The 21,402-nt window shown below is 35.4% G+C and overlaps 1 pseudogene; it reads right to left on the bottom strand.

Annotated features, from left to right (window-relative positions):
• Positions 1–10,508: 10,508 nt before the first annotated feature.
• On the bottom strand, positions 10,509–13,014 carry LOC113280523 (annotated as a pseudogene).
• Positions 13,015–21,402: the final 8,388 nt, after the last annotated feature.

Genomic DNA, 21,402 nt, shown 5'->3' with positions numbered 1-21,402 from the left:
GGTACCAACTCATGGTACCCAGAAGCCTCTACAAGTTCGTATATAGCCATGAGACCTCACACAAGAAGATAATATTTCGCTAGAAGATCTTGTTGAGCTCATCAAGTTTGCAAGGAGAAGGAGGGATGTGATTATAACATGGAGGGATCACGGCAGACATTTGGATGGTCTGTTTGAAGAAATGGTTGAAACTAAAGCCTTTGCTGCTGCAAAAGTTGCTGCTCCCTGATGCTACTGCTACTCCTGATACTGATGGTGATGCTTCAACTCCATGATGTGGATGCTCTCTTCTATATAGCATAATTAGTGTTAAGTTTTTATTTTTATTTTTAAGACTTTTAGCGGTGGGGATGATATATTTTTTAGATGCTTATGGTTTAACAGGTTTATGAATTTAATGCACTTACAATTTTAGTTATAATTATGTGCATAATTCGTTTATGGCGAAAAAAGTTTATGCATGCTTCATACTTTGTTTTGTAAACACAGAAAAACAATCGTGCAATACGACTGCACCTATAAACCGATTGTTGAGGTTCCATCATGGAATCAGTTCAAGTGGGGGTCAGTATAATATGATTCTTCATGCCTTACATATGTAGTTTTTCTATATATTACTGTTGGTGGAAATTCAATTTTTTTACAGCCGCACAATCGGTTTATGTTCCCAAGCATAAAGACCGGTTCTGTTGGACATGAAAACATAATCTGTTTTTTTGGACATTCAATAATCCCGATGGTGCTATATTATTTCACTTTTTTCGAAAAAACAACAACTAGTCGTTAGGGTCTTTTTCTATATAAAGACACCTTATCCCCGTACCCAATTTTCCGCAAACTTGATCATTTATTCGCTCCTACTCCATATACTCCACAAATACTCATTTCATATCTCCACATACAAGAAATGACATCGTTTGACTCCGCTGAAGATTTGGCAATCACCAAAGCTTGGTACACCGAAATTCGAGTTCTAGGTCATTCCTCATCTGAGACCTTTTGGGTGAAGATATATAACAAATTTAGGTTAGATTACGGGAACCCGAAGAAAAGAAGTCTTCAAAAAATCCATGATAGGAACCAAGTCATCCTAGATGTGAAAGTTTTTGTTATAGCTATCCAACAACAGATCTTGAATGCTAGCCACTTTACCTTTTCCCTTCAACAATTTGAAAGTATTTTTATGGTTTATTCTACACAATCTACTTCTATCATTTTGTAACTAACAAAGTAAGTTGTTGTCGTGTTTTTGTAACATGAAGTCTTTAAAGCGCGCTACTTGGAGGAAAGGGGGGAAACATTCACATTTGATGAAAGCTATCACTTCATGGTGTCCAAAATTTCGGAGTACGTCCCAAACTTTATGGTGGGTGAATCCGACGAAGATTGATAGTTTTAGGAGTTTTTGTGTAGATTTTGTGGGTAGATCTCTATATAAATCCTCACGAGACTATAACTCATCCACTAGGAACACCTTGGGGTTCAAAGGCTTGATGCACGTGCTAAGTGCATCTGTGATTCTTACGAAAAGAAGTAGATTTGAAATGAATGGGAGTATGAATGAATTTTTTTTCTTACGATAACGAAACAAACGGTTTATATATGACACAAAAGATACAGTTCTTTATGTCCTTCTTGAATACCAAAACACCAATCCAGAATCGATTTACGAATGCATGAACGTAAATGCACTCGTAAACCGATTCTGGGTAATGTTTTTGGAAGAAAAAAAAATCAAAAATTTCCAATTGTTTGATGTTTTGAAGATCGATTCAAATTAGTTGACCTCACATCTAACACCGTTAATTAACACTTAAAACGATTAATTAGCACTAATTAATTACGGGTAAAATGGGTAGAAAGAAAATAGTTGGTTAAGGTGTTTTAGGAAATTACTTCATGATGATCCTTTCTAACTTTTAGTAACATGCCCCAAATAAATTCCCTAGGTCCAAAATCATGAAGGTTAATTAACTATCCTTACCTAATAAATTATATATTTATTTATTTTCTTTATATTAACATCTAACAAAAAAAAATCAAATAACATACATCATTCATATACGATTTAAGGTAATTAGATATATACTCACCATGATCGGCAATTTTTTTTTATCATTTTGATAATCATCATAAATGCTATCGATGCCATTTTTTTTTAGTCTCCACATGGGGGTGTCCATGTAGGACTATGCAAGAACTTCTTGTGGGGGTTTTATCCTCTTCTCATGTGATAGAATTTTTTTGGATAATCCAGGAAATGCTGATTTTGGTGTTATAGCTCGAAACCATATTTGTCAGGTTGTGGGTACTTTATTAGGGGATAGGTGTAACCACTGATTATATAGCTGAGGTCATGACAGTGGTATGTGTCATTGAATGGGGAATAAACTTTGGGTTGCAGTTACATCATAATCTTCTCAGACTCAAAATCAGTGATATATGATTTCAGAACCAACAATGTCCATGGTTTAACAACAAATGGATTAAAGATTGTAAAAATTTGACTGAAATTAAGTATCATCACAGGTACAGGGAAGTTAACTTCTCTGCAGATAGTTTAGCCAAAAAAAGAGCACATCTAAGAGCTGGAGAAAGGATTATGCATCTTACATTGCATTGAAATCTCTGCTGTAAAATATTATAGGTTTTGCAAGTAGTTGTATTTTTTTGTGCATGGATTTTCTTTTTATTTTGTAACTTAATTTCATTTGTCGTTTTTTAGCTTTTCTTTCATTTTAGATTTTCTTGTAACTTGAGTTCAGTATTTCTATGAAATAGAATCTTGTGATTGAGAAAGAAAAAGAAAAAAAACGTACTTCTCTTTTTCCTAGTTTAACCGGGGCCATAACTTCTAATTGGGGGCCATGAAATTTTGTTTTCCCCCCAAATTTTTCAGGGGTGTAAAAATCAGAAGATGAATATACTATTTTACCCTTGATTAATATTTTTTTTCAAGTGACGACCCTCATTAACGACCCTTCACCGACATTAGCGACAGTTTAGGGTTGTCATATACATCATGATCAAAACAATAACGAATCTAAACTGTCATACACTAACGAATCTTTTTAGAGATTAACGACAATGTATAACGACATTTCTAAAACATTAACGACTGTTTAAGTCGTCAAATGCGTAACCAAAACAGTAACGACCCTTCCAAAGGGTCGTCAGGGAATTGATTATTTTTATGACGACCCAAAACTGTCGTACATTTCCGCCATTAATGAATCTTCGACAGTTAGAGTTGTCACTTAAACAGTCTAAACATTAACGACTGTTGAGGGTCGTCAATGTTTTTTAATACCCTGACAAAAAAACACTAAATTTTCCTCTAAAACCTCCTCTTCTTCTTCTCAACTGAAACAACAACAAAAAAATAAAATAAAAAAAAATTGATTCTAAAATATGAGTTTAATCTACCATAATCTAACCACACTAATTAACTTAACTTAATTAAATTTTAATACTAATCATTCAAGGACAGTTTAGCCATTTAAAAATATTTTGGTTAAGGGATGACTCAATTTGAGTTTTAACGACCTTTTTTGTCCTCTAATGGGAGGTCCTAATTGTTTTTTGGGGCCAATTAAACTAGGATCTTTTGATATTACAAAAAATATTGTATTAATGTTTGTTATCTCAAGATTGATAAGTTGGTCATACGCAGAGTCTAATTGATAGAAGAAGTATTCCAATTTTTAACATGCCGCCAATACGGGAAATCCAAACAGTGATAAGGGGTGTCCTAAAACGTTGAAATGATTAACATACCTTTAATCTAATTTAATCTAAAACCAACCTAATAACCACCTGTATATATAACCACCACCTCCTCCCACCACCACCGCCCACCACCACCACCTCCGATTATCACCACCACCAACCAACAATTACCACCATCACCACCACTGCCCACCACCGCCAATTACCACCACCACCACCTCTGATTATCACCACCACCAACCACCGATTACCACCAACACCTCCTCCCACCACCACCACCACCGCATATTTAAGAAATGTAACAACATCAATGCAATCACAGTTAAGTTCGGTTACATAATAATTTTATCGAGTATAAAAGACGCCAGCCGCAACCTGATTCTGCCATGGGACCACTCCGAAGGTATTCCAACAAACCCTTCGCTTTAATTTGATTTTGATTGCTTCAATCGAATAAAAAATCATCAAAATAGGGTTTTAATAGGAGTTACATAGCCATGTTCGGTTAGATCGATTTTCCAAAAAACCCTAGTTTACTAACCGAACTTCTTGAAAATGAAGAACACGAAGAACAGTTCGGTTCTATTGGATTTAAAACTAAGTCATCGAACTCTCTGTTCGGTTGTTTCGCAAAAAAATTTAAAATTACAAAGTAACCGAACACCACCCTTAGAACCGGAAAAAAATACAAATACAGTCTAACCGAACTGTGTTGTTGTGGCCACTATGTTGAGTTCCAAAATAACCGAACTTAGCCAATAGAGTTCGGTTTGTTCGCAAAAAATTTTAAAACTACAAAGTAACCGAACTTAGCCAATAGACGCTGGAACTTCACATTTTTTTGTTTGTTAAGTTCGGTAACTTCACAATTTTATCGCAGAAACCGAACTCAGAATTCGGTTGGTTAGCTGATAGGTTCAAGTTTGCGAAAGAACCGAACTTTGTAAACTTATATACTCTTATATTACGTAAAGTTCGGTTAGATCAAAAGTGCATGCAGTTTGCGAACCAACCGAACATAACGCTGTAACTCCTAGAAATTATTAGAGAGTTCAGTAACCTGCGTGTTTGGAACAAGTAACCGAACTACACTTTCAAATGAGTTCGGTTACTTGTTCATCTCACGGGGCAACCGAACTACAGCTTCAGATGAGTTCGGTTACTTGTTCTTCTTATAAAGTAACCGAACTACAACTTCAGATGAGTTCGATTACTTATTCTTCATATAAAGTAACCGAACTGTTCAAAATCCAGTTCTCCTGATCATTTTGAAGATTAACAAATATTCTAGGAGAGGATGGAGATGAAGAATCATATGAGTTTTCATCATTTGAATACTCAAACTTAGTGAATTGGAAAAAAAATTCATTTTCCATGTTTTTCTTATTCATCTTCTCTAACTCTACTCTCTCAATAATTCTACTCAACTAATAATAAACCCATCTTTTAATTTAATCTCACTAATTATTTTTAACTAAATCATTCACTAATCATAACCTAAAATTAATTAAGAGGGTAGATTAGGTATTAAATAAATAACTAGATATGGGGTGACCTAGAATTACTTATAATGCCTTTACCCAAAATAAAACCATGGTCCCCCAAAAAAACCATGGTCCCCAAAAAATCGTTCCTAATTTGTCCTGTTTTTAATCATTTTAACCCTTTTACACCCTCTAAAATATATGTGTTGATTGGTAACCCCATCCATTTCTCGAATCATGGCTTCACACTTGCCAATGATCAGAGATTTTTGTAAATGTCTTAAATAAGTGATTCTCATCAAATGATCTCGTGTAGTCCTATTAGCTGTTATGATCGTTCCAGAGCACCCGAGTCACCAAGAAACCAGGGACGAGCCTAGCAAAGGGCTAACCCGGGTTGTAGCCCGTCACTGATTTTGGCCCAAAATAAATTATATAGGAAAAATTTGGAAACCTGTATTGAGGCATACTGAATTTTTTTGAGGCATACTTATTTATTATCCCATCTAGGGTGGTTTTATAAGGGGTGTCTAAAGGTAGTGCAATTACCTATATATCCTAAACAATCTAATTACTAGAGTGCCCTTATCCTCAAAAAATCAAAATCAAAAATCAAAATAACCTTTAAACTTAGACATCTTGGACTCCAATTCAATCAAACAATCAATCAATCAAAGGAAACACGAATTGAAGTGAGCGATGTTGGAGTGCGAAATCCAAATCTCAATTGCTCTTATAAGTATTTTAGAATGCATTTGTAACAAACACATCTTGTGTTTTGATTGATTTTATTTTGTTTGATCGATAAAATATGATTTCAAAGATGAAACTAGGGTTTTCAGAAGATCAGTTCGGCTGATCTTGGAATATCAATTTTGAGCCGAACCTAGTTTATGATTTAGAGAAACACTATGTTCGGCTAACGCGATTTTGCTGGATTTTGTTCGAATCAACCGAACCTAAATTCGTCAGTTACAAGATATCAGCCGAACCTCTATTTTTTGAAAATACACATACGTTCGGCTAACATCGATTTTGTTCGAATCAGCCGAACCTAATATCGTGAGTTACATAGAGGTTCGGCTAGCAAGTTATCAGCCGAACCTAGGTATATTTTCGAAACATAGAGGTTCGGCTGACAAGTTATCAGCCGAACTGTTCATCTGGTCAGTAGATCTGGGTTTTAAAATTCAATTTTTTGATAAATTCAACTTATAAAAGGACATTAAACCTCGTATAGAAGTCTACCCCTGATTTGAATCACACATTTTGGTCACTTCTAATCACTAAAATCTCAAAACCCAAATTTTTTTTCACTTCTTCTTCTTCCTCTCAAAAATTCTAAATCTCTCACATAACTTTGATTTCTTTACTAATTTAATACTAATAATTTAATTTTTAATCAATCCTTAAAATTCCTAATTAATCAAATATAATCATAATCATTAACACTAATTATGTAAGGGTAGTTATGCCATTATCAAAAAGGATGAATAAGGGGTGATGTTGTTTTTTATTTAGTGACCCTATTTTGACATTATTTAGTATGCCTCAAAAAAATCTAGTATACCTCAAAACAGTTTCAAAATTTGTTAAGGATAGTCTTTCAGCCCACTTCTAGTTGTCATTATAATTTTAGCCCAAACAAATTTTAGCCTATGATGTTCCGTATAATTTGAAACTTTTTCACCTCATTCATTTATTTTTCCATTTTCCTCCCATCAAATTTTATTATTAACTTCATGCATTTTAATTTTTACCTGTCTATGTATTTAGTGTTCTGTAGGCAAATTCCAATTAAGTATTAATCATACAACTCGTGCTAAAAAAAATCCACGATCATTAATGAGAATTTAGCCCTACCCTATGGAGATTTCTCGGTCCGTCCCTGCAGAAAACAACAACAGATATAACATAGGTCATACTTGGCTCAATACTCTTTTGCTAAAAGCGACGGAGCCCAGAGTCGACTAACACTTACTCTAAACTCATTAAAACCATTTATAACCCTTACATTTGTTTTCAATATTGTATTTAGCCCTCCTAAAATTTTACCTTTAGTCCACTGAAGTCTACAAACTTAGATATACTTTTTTTTAGCCCCCTCAACTCTAATACACTTAAAGCAGACAAAAATGGTATAGGAGTGATCCAAACAAATGTACGAACCATCAAAAAAAAAAAACAAATGTACGAAAAGATACAAACTAACAAGGATGCTACACAAGAGGGACGGACCTTCAAGGCTTCATGCCAAAGCTCGGATAAGCAAAAAGAGGCCACAAAGACGCCCACAAACGAAAGATCACTACCAGTCCATCCCAAGCAAGACTTATTAATTTCAAAATCTCAATCTCACACTCTCACTATATATATAGACAGCACCAGAAAAGGGTAGTCTATTCCGTCAGTGATGGTGATAGATTATTTCCATCGCCGAAAATCTGTATATCTCACTTTACAGCAAGCACCAAAGCATATCATCATTATCTTTGCCGCAAGAGATAGGAGAGTGAGAGTGCATGACGCCAGCAGCAGCCTGTAAAAGTAAAATCAGAGGGCGTTAATTTACGCGTGCCCTACGTCATTTGATAGCAACTCAAATCCCTGAGAAAAAGGGTCACATTCTCTATCCAAATAAAGCAATTTCAGAATCGAAAACTCTACACTTGGGACAACTGTTATTGTCCAATCATTCCCCTCTCAACCATTAAGATTGTGCCACCTCATGTCCAAGATTTGGACCATCCCCGTGTCCCAGCTGTAGACACTCCCTTTCAGAATGATACTGCTGAGTGCTGACACACTAACTGACACAAAATCTTTGCAGAATTATCCCTCTCTCGCTTAAAGATTTGGACTCTTAGGGTAACGGAATTGAAATTTTACGTCTGACGCTATCTATCGAATCAAAACTTTTTTTCGTACTACTGAAAACGGCTGCACAAGCAATGATTTATTTTGAACGAAGACATCGATACCTTCTATAAATACATTAAAACTCCCAAGTTGTTTTCCCATCTCGTATTACGTACATATGCTTATATTACTTTTCATTTTCATTGCAGAAAACTTATAACACCGCTTTTCTACTTTTCGTCTAGCCGATCTATTTTGGGTTATTTGTGGTAATGGCTGCTCGTGTTGTCTTACTGTACTATACGGTTCTTGTGCTGATGATCACTCTCTGTCTCTTGTTGAATAACAACCATAGTACTACTGTTTCAGTAGTTGTTCGCCATCACAGTAGAAAGGTATGTACATATGTATCTATATATTGTTTCCAGTTTCTTGTTTTTGTTGTATTTTAATATCTGCATGAACAGTTTAGCGAATTGTTAACGCTTTTGTTGTTTTGTTTTTTATACTGATTACTTTGATCAGCTAATTGTGCATGATACCATGGAGGAAGAGGTTTTACCTAGTTTGCAACCGTTGGATCGTACTGTTGGTGCCAAAACACAAGATGTGGATTCATTAAGAACTGTTCCTTCAGGTCCTGATCCACTACACCATCACGGTAGTAGTCCTAAGAAGCCCCAGACTCCATAGTTCGGAGGTTTCAAAGCTTTAGACCGTATGTTCTTATTAAATCGAAGAGATATTATTAGTCGATAGATGAAGAAATACAAGCTACATAACTGGTGACAGTTTTTTTTTGTTTATGACCACTCAAAGGGCATATATAGCTGTAGTTTTCTTTTTTGGTTTGTCTGGGTTCAGATCACGTACGCAATGTTACATACTATGTATTTTCGATGACTTAATGGCTATTACGCACTTGCTTAAAGCTTTTGATAATTTGATGAAAAGATGGTGCATATCATATTTCAGTTGCATGTTTCCGTTTACATATCTATGTTGTGAAAGGCGCACTAGGTATGCAAAACCTGCTTGTCAGATGAATATCATGAGTAGGTATGCAAAATGAATTGGGGAGTCAATTTGCGTGTTTCAGTCATCCAAAGTTTAGTCATGAATATCTTGTAAAACTGCTAACTTAGTCATCTAAAGTTCGGTCATGGCTGTTATAAGGGTAACAAAATGCAGTACGGTCGTGGACTGTAATACTTAAAATTATGAGATATAATGGTAGTGGTTTGCCGCTATTTGGAGAGTGCAAGTCGTAAAAAGGAAAAAGAAACAAAGTAAATAGGAGAGGTTTCTATTTAGTTTGTCATTCATTGTTAAGCAATTTTTTTCATGCATTGATAGTTTGGGGCTGATTTTATTCATCATTTCATTGCATCCTTGCTTGTTACTTGATAGAACAATATATATATAAAAAGGCCGTATTTGGTTTCATATCAAGTTGTCAATTTTGGTTTCTTTTTTTTCTCAATAGGAAAAACAGCAACAAAAAAGATATACATCTTTCTTTTGCATTGGGAGGCTCTACAGTCGAAGGCATCTGTAAGATGCTTTTTCGTACTCTTTAACTTGATGAGAGTCTATAGGACATAGGAGAAAACCAAAATAAATGAATGTGTTTTTGATCGAAAAACATTTCCCCCACACCGAACACCGAGTTAAAACGGCATGTTCTATGTTGCCTTTGGGCTTTAGGCATAATAGAAGAACACAAGTTAATAGTTAATACACAAGACTGTAACCACTTCAGACCATGTTTCGTTTACTTTGGTCCAGTACTCTTCTTCAACATGAGATTTTCAATCTGTTTTGTCTTCTTTTGGCTATTTATGTTCACCAATTTCATCACTAATTTGATAATAACTTTGTACAAACAACTTATGTCTATGAATTTTTTATAGATATTAAAGACAAATTTTTGAACGTTTGCGTGTCTATGATTCTATGTACATACAAAGCCAAATTACTAAAAAAAAGTGACAAAATTTGCTATAACCAAGGTATTCTTTTTCTTTTCTTTTTTTGTGTATGTTATTAGAATCCCATTTCATTCTATATCAATCTAATATTGTGGGCACCCTTTATTTATTCATGACATAAAAAGTTCTCTACAGATAACAAGCTCAAGCCTTCCAAATTACATCAACTTAAAATAAATAAATAATGAAGGTAACTTAATAATATATGTTGCCGAACCTCCCTTCAATAGAGTGAGAAATGCCCTCTTACAACAATAGACCTGCACTAGTCGGACAGGAAAAAAAACACAGTAAGATATGAGGAAGTGATTGACTTGTGTACCTGAGGTCATGTAGTTCTTATATCTGATTAATTATCCATCAAACAAACACAAAATAAAGAATATGAGTTTACCGATATATTATTTATATTTGCTCACCAAAGTGAGAATTCAAGTTCCGATTGTTAATCTTTGTTTCCTTCAAGTTCCATCGCTTTATAATGTTCAAAATCAAACTTCTTCCTGAAAACGAAACAATGAATTTGGAAAAGATATAAGCATTGCGGGAAAGTCTGACAATTGAAATATCATATGGATGTCTGAAATGAAGCTATTACCTGCAATCTTGTGGTGCCTTCCATGTTGTCTTCCATGATCTCTTATAGCCTGGCGATAAAGATTTGTAGTTTCTCCAATCATCAAGCAGGAGGCGCTGGTCATGAATTTTCGGTTCCAGACCAAAACAACAATTTGCATGCATTGTGCAAACTTGGTTCATATCTTTACTTGGTTCACATAACCCACCAAAATAAAGTGTTTTAAGAAACCTAATCCTCAATGCAATTTCTTTTACATATGGATCAAATTTGATTTGCCCGAGTACATCTTGGTCATGTTGATTAGGATATCTAGTTCTTGACTCATACCAATATTTGTAAACTGTACTGTTCTATTGTTTGATTTCACATATTTAAAGCCTGAATTTGGCTGGTTGTTCAAGTCATAAGAGTAATTCATGAGATATTTATCACAAGATATTTGAAGATCGGTATCCTCATAAAAACGGGCAAATGGTTCTCGAAACCACATTATGTCAGCATCCTGCATATGAAGATTGAACAGATAACCGTAAAATATTATCATCTACTGGTTTAAAATTCAACTGTAATAGCCTCACAAGTAAAAAGTAAATATCTATGTTAAGTAAGGTTTACAATGCTCGTACCGTGAAAAGGAAGTTGTAACCCATTTCGAGAACACTTCTCTGAAAATCAATCTTACTCCAGACCATTTTCAAGTATTCTGGGCTCAAAAAATATGCTTCCTTGGTGAAATCAACTCCTTCTACATTCAAAGCATAGCAATGAGGATGCACTTCTAAACAACGCTCATATGCCTTCTGATCCATTGCAATGATCACCAAATGACTCAACAGATGTTTGATGTTGTCTCCTATTTTAAAGCTCTCAAGAAACAAATCAAAAACTGAATTTGGAACTGCCCATGCTTCATTCAATGTTGTTAAGATAACTGTTTTGTCTTTCATCGATGCTACCTTGAGTACTCTCTCCAATTTCACTTGCTCATTTTTCTGCAAAAGTTAATAGTCTCCGTTAATTGAAAGAAACAGACTCAATATCGATCAATTTTCCCTATGGTTTCGATTCCCTTATTGATCTAATCCGTTTTACCATTGATTTTGTGTTATCTCTACGACCAGGGGCAATTGAAAGGTTCGATTTCTTCTCCTTCTTCTTTCGATCGTAGCTCTGGTGACATACTAAAACTCTCTAACCTAAATTGCGGTATGTATCTCAATTTATTTTCTGCTTTCGTTTGAGATATGGGGTTTTTGATTACTTTGAAATTGGTTTAGTGCATGTTGAAATATGAGTAAATTAGGTCCTTTTATAATGTGGGCTTGATTCCATCTATTGTTCTATGGTAGTTTTTCTTAGGATCCGCTCAAAACTGTGATTGCTTGGATAGATTAATGTTTGAAAACAAACTATCTCACTCTCTTAACTTTTGTTAGTGTTAATGGTTATCATAACAGATCTTTTTATTAACCTTTAATCTGTTTAGATTGCTATCATGTTAATTTTCTGTCTCTTTTGAAACTATTGAATGAATTATTACCGAATTCTTATTTTAAATTTTCCCTGCAAATTGGAACTTGAGATGGATAGGAGTTATGATCCTTCTAATTCCTCAACAAGTGAGCTAAGTGTTTCTTATGCTGTCCTTATGCTGTCCCTGGATGTGATTCCTTACAGAAATCTTCTCTTTTGACGGCTTCACTCAAATTGAGATGCTCAGGCAAATGATGAATTTTTAGTTTAGTAATACATCAGGATTTATGTTAGAGAAAGTTGCTGAAATCGTGATTCTTAAGCTATTTGGAAGATTTGAGTTGATCTTGCAATGGTTACTGAGGGGTAAAAGCTAGTTTTAACTAGAACGAAAAAAATATTGAAGCACAACCGTTTCAGGTGGATAATTTAGATGACTAGGGTATACACAAAGAATGTTGTTAGTGTCCCATTAAACCATTACTTGTAATTATAATTTACCCAATACAATGTGCCATAAATGTTAGAAGATTCTTGGAAAAGTTCTCTCTTAGCATCATATGAATCGACTAGCTAATAAGTTTTCTGATAATTGGAGTTGTCTGTTCACGGATAGACTAGCTAATAAGTGTGCATATATTTTAGTTGAATATGCCTGTAGAAAAATAGTTTCAGCCGGTTAGGAGATTATCCTAGTTTTCTAACTTCTGCTGTTCTGACGCTGGCCACAAAGGCGATGTCGATACAAGTCGAAGTGGTTACTGATATTTGGAGACAGAGCATAAGAAAAGGATAATACCAGCCCGTATTTCATTTTCTGCATTTAAACTAGTAAATTTATTTATACCAATCCACTTCTGTTCACCTTGCGACAATTTTTAACTCTTGGACTTGACATTTGCCTAAAATAAAAACACTTCTTAATATTCGTTTGGATGGTAAGGATTGTTCATCACATTTTTTGTTCACTTATATTTATCACTTGTGCATGAAAGCATTAACATATGTACAACAGTACCTGTGTAATGGTGGAATCCTTTTGTGCAGGAAAGCATCAACTCTTTTTTCATTTCTCTCTGGTGTTGTTACTGGCAGTTATCTTCGAGTTCATAGTTACCGAACTTCGTACTAATTTTTGAATGTTCTAGATTCCAGAATATTTATGAATGATGTTCGTACTTGGAATGAATGATGCATGGTTTTGTAAAATGAATGATAAATTTTGAAACAAATTTATGTGTGCCAGGCTGATGAAGTTATTCCCTGAAATTGTTTGAAACCTCTGTGACCAGGACGTGCTTGCATAAGATACGATTCTTCATTGGTTCCGCTAAGGGTTAAAACCCCAAGGGAAGGTGAGCAGTTGAGATTTCACTTGCTAGAAAACTCACAAGGTTTGATGTGATGTCCGTCATTTATTTTTATCACTTGGGTAGGCAGGCATTAGCATATGTACAACAGTAGTTGTGTAATGCCGGAATCCTTTTAACTTAGTTTTTCTTTTCTCTTTGGTGTTGTTACTGGAAGTATTCTTTGGGTCCCTAGTTACTAGACTTCGTACTAATTATCGGTTGTTCTACTTTCCTAGTTACTGAAGTTCATACAAATTTTTGAATGTTCTCAATCCCAGAGATGTTATTTTTTATTTGTAGGAAGTTATAGGAAAGATAAAGCTGCTGGTAATGATGATTGCAAGTCCATGCCAACTGCACCTTCTACTAGCTAGTTTTGAGTTTTGTTAATTGAACCAACTGTAACAAAAAATGTAACCAGTTTATGCATTCAAACAGAGTTCAGTAAATACATTTTGTCACTTACTGCTGCCATTGGTATTCGTGTATCGCAGTGGATAACTTACTATCATCTAGCGATAATTCATGAATTTTTATAGAGTTACTTACTGCTCTTAATGTTCTTTGTCATGTTCTGTAAAATTCTTTTGTGTTTCTTATTCGTTCCTTTTTCGTTATTAGATGAATTTGGTGCAGTAAAATAAGATTTGGGGACCTGGCTAACGTGGTTAATCTTGATTTTCAGAATGCGGAGAGAATTGGATAAGTCTTGGATGTTTGAGAATGATAGGTTTGGTCAAGTATACAGAGATGGGGTAAAAAATTTCATTAAATATGCATCTACATATGGTCCTTGGAAAACCCTTTGTCCTTGCCCATGTTCTAGATGTCTAAATGGGGGTCGTCTCGATATTAAGGAAGTGCAACAGCATTTGTACGAGTATGGTATCGACAAGTCGTATATCACTTGGGTCTTTCATGGTGAGAAGCAGCCGGTTAATAATGTAATGAGTCGTCCAGTAGAGAGTGTGTCTAATGAGCAAGTTAGAGAAGATGTATTTCCAGATTTGACTCCTTTTATTGATGCTGCATTTGAAGTTCATCGAAGTAATGGTGGTGGTGTTTTTATCGATGATGCGAATGGGACACAGGATGATAATGAGGAACCATTCGAGTTTGAACCAGATGCGCAAAAGAGACACGAAAAGTACAAAGAATTGGCTGAACAGAAATTGTATCCTACTTGTGAAGGCAATGTTAGTACACTATCGGCGATCGTGGAGCTGCAGAATTTAAAGAAACAGTTTGGAATATCAGGTAATTGTGTGACCAAATTGTTGGAAATGATAAAAGGGTGGTTACCAAAAGAAAACACGATGCCCAGTAGATATACGGAAATGAAGTCGATTATGTTGGGTCTGGGTATGAAATGTAAGGCTATTCATGCGTGCCCAAATCATTGTATTTTGTACTATAAGGAGCATGAAGATGCAACAAGCTGTCCGCAATGTAAAGAACCAAGATTTAAGGTCAAACAAGGGAAATTTGGGCCAAAGAAGACAAAGGAACCTTCGCTGGTGCTGAGACACTTTCCCGTTGGAGAAAGACTTAAGAGATATTATGGTACACCTTGGATATCTGAAGCAATGACATGGCATGATCGAGCTGAAGTTTCTAGTGAGTACATGCGTCATCCGATAGATTCACATCAGTGGGCTTTAGTGAAAAAGAAATTTCCAGAGTTTGCAAAGGAGGGCAGAAATGTGTGGTTTGGAATTGCAACTGATGGGTTCAATCCTTATGGTACGCAGAATTTAAGCTGGAGTTGTTGGCCTGTGATATTGGTGATGTATAATCTACCACCTTCATTGTGCATGAAATCTGAGTTTCAAATAATGTCGTTGTTGATCCCAGGGAGAAAGTCGCCGGGACAAGACATAGATGTGTTTCTACCACCACTAGTAGATGAACTGAATGACTTTTGGGAGAATGGAATGAAAGTTTATGATGCCCACCGGAAGGAATACTTTCTACTTAGAGCTTGCCTAATGTGGGGGATTCATGACTTGCCAGCACAAGGTGTTTTGTCCGGATGTACTACTCATGGTTATTTTGCTTGTGTTTGTTGTGCCGACAAGACAAGAAGTGTTCATTTGCCTTATGGTAATAAGGAGGTCTATCCTAATTATAGGATATTCCTTAAGGCTGGCCATCCATTTAGAAAAAAGGGTGGGCACTTGGGTCTAAGTAAAGATGAGTTTAACTTTGCTCCAAAGCGACTGACTGGAGAGGAGTCATTAGAAAAATTATCTCTTGTGGATTACACCTGGTAAGTTAGTAAAGAGAAAAACAGCAAAGAGAAAGAGATACGATCCTGATAATGACAACGTTGAAGATAATCAAATCACTGGTGCATTCTACAAGAAGTGTATTTGGTGGGATCTTGAAGTCTATCGTATGCTCTATTTACGGCATTGTGTTGATGTAATGCACACCGAAAAAAATGTTATGGATCACATAATGGAGACAATCTTCGATTATAATAATAAGTCTATGAATTCATGGAATGCACGGGAAGAGTTAAAGAAACTAGGTCTCCATTGTGGACAGTGGACTACACAAAATCGTATTACTGGAGCTGATGTAAAACCAACACCGGTGTTTGTTCTGAGCAAAGAAGAAAAGTCTGATTTCTGCAAGATTCTTAAAGATCTAAAACTTCCTACTGGTTTCTCGTCGAACATTAGTAACAATGTGAATATGAAAACTCTGAGTATCAGTAGCTTGAAATCCCACGATTATCATGTCATTATGATGTATTTGCTGCCAGTTCTACTTCAACATGCTTTTCCTCGCCACAAAGAGTTGCGAACAGCACTTCACCAAATCATTTGTATTTCAGAATTTTGTGTTCTAAAATCTTGTGTAAAAGTGATCTCGAAAAGGCTCGATTCATGGTTGCAGAGGCAATGTGTATGCTTGAGAAGTACTTTCCAGCTTCCTTTTTTGATATAAGTGTCCACAATATGGTTCATTTGGCAGACGAGGCTTTGATTTGTGGACCCGTCAGGTTTCGGTGGATGTATCCTTTTGAAAGGTGAATTGTTCATTTAGTCATGTGGTATTGGTTATTAGGTATATACCTAATCTTTTATTTTGCGATATATACATGTGCAACTGAAACAGGGCAATGAAGGACTGCAAAAACATACCAAATAACAAAAGATACATTGAAGGGTCTATTTCAGTGTCCCGTCTTTTACAAGAGTCTGTTACAGGTGCGATGGAGTGCATGCCAAATGCAAGCGCTGGAAATCACAAAGCTACTTGGGAAGCCTTTTTAAGACCAATTCGGAGTTCAGTGACGTAGGTCCTATGCTTAAAGTTAAGATAAGGAAGTGACCCTAACCAACGTACAATTTGTACAAATACGTAGGTGGGTACTCTTTCGATTAAACCCTCCAGGTCTTGACGCCTATTATAGGTATGTTTTTGCTGCACTGTATATTTTTTTTCAAATTCACTAACGAGAAGTAAACAAAATGTTGCTTGAATATTGATATGGTTTATGTTACTTGTAGGGAGTTTTGTGACACCCCTTACCCATCTTATATTCTACTGGTAAGGAGGTCACTGTCGATGAGGTAGAAACACAAACAAAGTTCATTCCATGGTTGGTTGAAAAGGTATGGCTTCTATGTATCTTGTTTAGATTATACAGATGTGGACACCTTAGTTTCTCTCCAATGGAAGCCTTAGTTTCAATCTAAGCCTTGGTTGACTTTTGTTATTTTCATTTTGTATAGCTAGTGCAAGAGAAAAAAACAGATTCGGTTTTGTGGAGATTGGCACAAGGTCCTGTTGGAGGAGCGACAGAGTATAAAATATCGTGTAAATGGTTTTGTGTTTTCTCCTAGGTCTTATGAAGAAGACCATGAGACCCAAGATAGGGGGTCTGCGTAGAGGCATACACCACGTTTAGGAGGAACAAAGGTGATGCATCTCCTGAAACTCACCTATCAAAGTGGTATGGACTGATTAAACAAATCCTAGAATTGGACTATACCACTTTTCATGAGACTGTGTTCTACTGTGACTGGGTGAAGGTAGGCAGTGGAATCAAAATTTGTCCAGATTCTAATTTGGTTTTGGTAAAGTTGAACAGTATGAGAGTTCCAGTAAAATATATGACGAACCAGCAATTCTAGTGGAAGAGGCAAGCCAGGTTTTTTACTCCAAAGATTTGAAAAGCTCTGATCAGTGGGTTGTTATTCCTTCACCAATGGGGTTAACGATAAAGGTAGACGATCTTGAGAAGCCTAGTCCCGGCAGCTTTAAAAATGTTCTTGTCGATGAACCCCATTTGGCTTGTTTGCTTAATGTTTATGGTGCCAAGAGGCCAAGAATGGTGCCAAGAAGACGAGAATAGCCACTGTGTAATTGCATCGAACAGGTAACCTTTGGATTGACCAACTGTAACCAAAAGACTTCTGTAAAATCATTTTGAGGACAGATTTTTGTTTAACGAGCTTCAAACAGAGTTCAGTAAATAAATTTTGTGGAAAGGTAACCCAATATTTGATTAATGGAATTAATTTATTATATTTTGATGAAATTTTGAAAAGTTAGGACTTTATGATTTATCATGTTTATAATATGGTGTAAAGTAAGAAATGTGGCAACTTTGCCGCCTTCAACAAAAACGGATCTGTCTCAGAAACTCAGGTTCAATGAGTACTCGATTTGAAGATGGAATTCTCATTCGGGTGAACTGAATAATCAGATTCTGGCTCAGAAACTGAATAATGACTCGAAATCTTCCGATTTTGTACAATTACTTCAATTTCCTCACATCTTGTTTTACAAATGGATTCCTGAACAGAAATAAGACTAATGACTCGAGATCTTCAATTCTAAGAAAATCGGATTCCTGTCTCAGAAACTGATTAATGACTCGAGATCTTCTGATTTTGTGCACTTAGTGTTATTATCCAACGAAATATACGAAGTTTCTAACGAAATCGGATTCCTGTCTCAGAAACTGATTAATGACTCGAGATCTTCTGATTTTGTGCACTTAGTGTTATTATCCAACGAAATATCAGAAGTTTCTAACAAAAATCGGATCCGTGTCTCAGAAACTGATTAATGACTCGAGATCTTCCGATTTTGTGCACTTAGTGTTATTATCCAACGAAATATCTGAAGTTTCTAAGAAAATCAGATTCGTGTCTCAGAAACTGATTAGTGATTCGAAATCTTCCGATTTTGTGCACTTATGTTATTATCCAACGAAATATCGAAGTTTCTAAGAAAATCGGATTCCTGTCTCAGAAACTGATTAATGACTCGAGATCTTCTGATTTTGTGCACTTAGTGTTATTATCCAACGAAATATCCGAAGTTTCTAACGAAATCGGATTCCTGTCTCAGAAACTGATTAATGACTCGAGATCTTCTGATTTTGTGCACTTAGTGTTATTATCCAACGAAATATCGAAGTTTCTAACGAAATCGGATTCCTGTCTCAGAAACTGATTAATGACTCGAGATCTTCTGATTTTGTGCACTTAGTGTTATTATCCAACGAAATATCCGAAGTTTCTAACGAAATCGGATTCCTGTCTCAGAAACTGATTAATGACTCGAGATCTTCTGATTTTGTGCACTTAGTGTTATTATCCAACGAAATATCGAAGTTTCTAACGAAATCGGATTCCTGTCTCAGAAACTGATTAATGACTCGAGATCTTCTGATTTTGTGCACTTAGTGTTATTATCCAACGAAATATCAGAAGTTTCTAACAAAATCGGATTCCTGTCTCAGAAACTGATTAATGACTCGAGATCTTCTGATTTTGTGCACTTAGTGTTATTATCCAACGAAATATCAGAAGTTTCTAACAAAATCGGATCCGTGTCTCAGAAACTGATTAATGACTCGAGATCTTCCGATTTTGTGCACTTAGTGTTATTATCCAACGAAATATCTGAAGTTTCTAACAAAATCGGATTCGTGTCTCAGAAACTGATTAGTGATTCGAAATCTTCCGATTTTGTGCACTTAAGGTTATTATCCAACGAAATATCCGAAGTTTCAAAAAAAATCGGATTCCTGTCTCAGAAACTGATTAGTGACTCGAAATCTTCTGATTTTGTGCACTTAGTGTTATTATCCAACGAAATATCGGAAGTTTCTAACTGATTAATGACCATTGATTAAGGGAAGTAAAATGATCTTTAGCCCTCCATTCCATATTGGATCCGTATGAGGGAAGTTAGAGGATTATTGACCATTGATTAAGGGAAGTAAAATGAATGGTAATCTCTCCATTCCATATTGGATCCGTATGAGGGAAGATAGAGGATTATTGACCATTGATTAAAGGAAGTAAAATTAATGGTAATCAAATAGATAACGTGGCTCTTTGTTTTACCACATCTCTTTTCATTAGCCAAAACCGAAAGTTCGAGAAACACAGAAATCCCAAAATTTCCCCCATTCTCTCTTCTCCCGCTCCAAAAATCCCCAAAATTTCGTTTCCCACCAAGATTTTCCGCCAAATCACTCTGAAATTTTAGAATGATTTCAAATCTTAGTTTTAGTTCCCCCCTTCTTTTCTCTTTTCTATATAATCCGGTCTCTAGACTTGATCCATTTTTTCCAAGAAACTTAGGGTTCCTAAGCCTGTATATTTCAAATCAATCTCACAATCGCTGCTCTCTAAGGTAATATCATGAAAACCTTCTTTTTGTTTATGTTTCACATCATCAATTTCTGCTATGAAGATTTGATATTAGGGTTTCAGTTTAGTTTTATCAATTTCATGATAATAAGATTTTTCATATTCTCAATTTCAATTTGAGTTTCAGTTTTATATTAATTTCAATTTCAATTTCAGTTTCAGTTTGTTTGAGTTTTGGGTTTTGGGTTTTGCTATTAGATGTTAGGGTTTCAGTTTATTTGAATGGATTTGGGTTCTGTTACTAAGATTTTAGGATTTATTTGTTTTTTGTCAATACCCACATTTTTACTGTTTTTTCTCTATTTCTATTACAGTTTTTTGGAGATTCATTAGGGAGGGAGGCTGAGTTTTCGGTGAGTTCCTTCACCATACACAACCCTTTCTTGTTTTCCATCTTCACACTCTAATTGCTTATACTACGGTACACAATGCTTCTTGTTTATAAATGAATGTTGAATATTAGTTGCTTTCTCTATTTGAGCTCTTGGAAGCTATAAATGTTGAGCAGATTGTGAGTATCCAAACACTTGCTGACTTTCTTGATGCATGAGTAGAAGTTATTGGTTTGTATGGTGACGGTCTGAACAGATTTGGAGAATCCTTTACATATTTCAGGGGAATTATCATTTATCAACTAATATCGCTACTCAAAGCTCACAACTGAGGACATCTCAGTCAATACCCACATTCCATATTGAATCTTTGGATTTATTGTTTTTGGATTTCTGTCAATACCCACATTTTTACTGTTTTTTCTCTATTTCTATTACAGTTTTTTCTCTATTTCTATTTCTATTACAGTTTTTAGTGATATTTGAAGTTTGTTTTCCTTTTCTTATGCAACATTGGTTGGTTTTTCTGTTTCTTCTTTACATGAATTGAGTTAATTTTGTGAACCTATGGGTCTATTATGTTTAGTGGTAGTGTTTGAGGAAATTTGGTTTTGTGATTCTGTTTATTTTGGGTTCTTGTTACGGATATGCTTGTGTTTAGGTTTCAATGTTCTGTTTATTCTCCTTCATTTACTTATATTTTCTAGTACTGATAAAGTCTACGATTTAATGTTCTTATAGTTTTTCTCTGTGTTGAATGCAGATGGATACTATTGAAGCCTATAATAGTGTGCATTCAACTGTTTCTTCACCACAAACTAGTGATCCTGCTTATTCTTCTTCAGCGACTGAAACTAATGTTGTTTCTAAGTCAAAGTTGATGGTAACGGTTAATTTGTATGGGAGACCTGTAGGT

Source organism: Papaver somniferum, chromosome 5 (genome assembly GCF_003573695.1).
Source record: "Papaver somniferum cultivar HN1 chromosome 5, ASM357369v1, whole genome shotgun sequence".
NCBI classification, from domain to species: domain Eukaryota; kingdom Viridiplantae; phylum Streptophyta; class Magnoliopsida; order Ranunculales; family Papaveraceae; genus Papaver; species Papaver somniferum.
The sequence above is the reverse complement of the archived record's forward strand: the minus strand, read 5'-3'. Positions and strand labels throughout refer to the sequence as shown.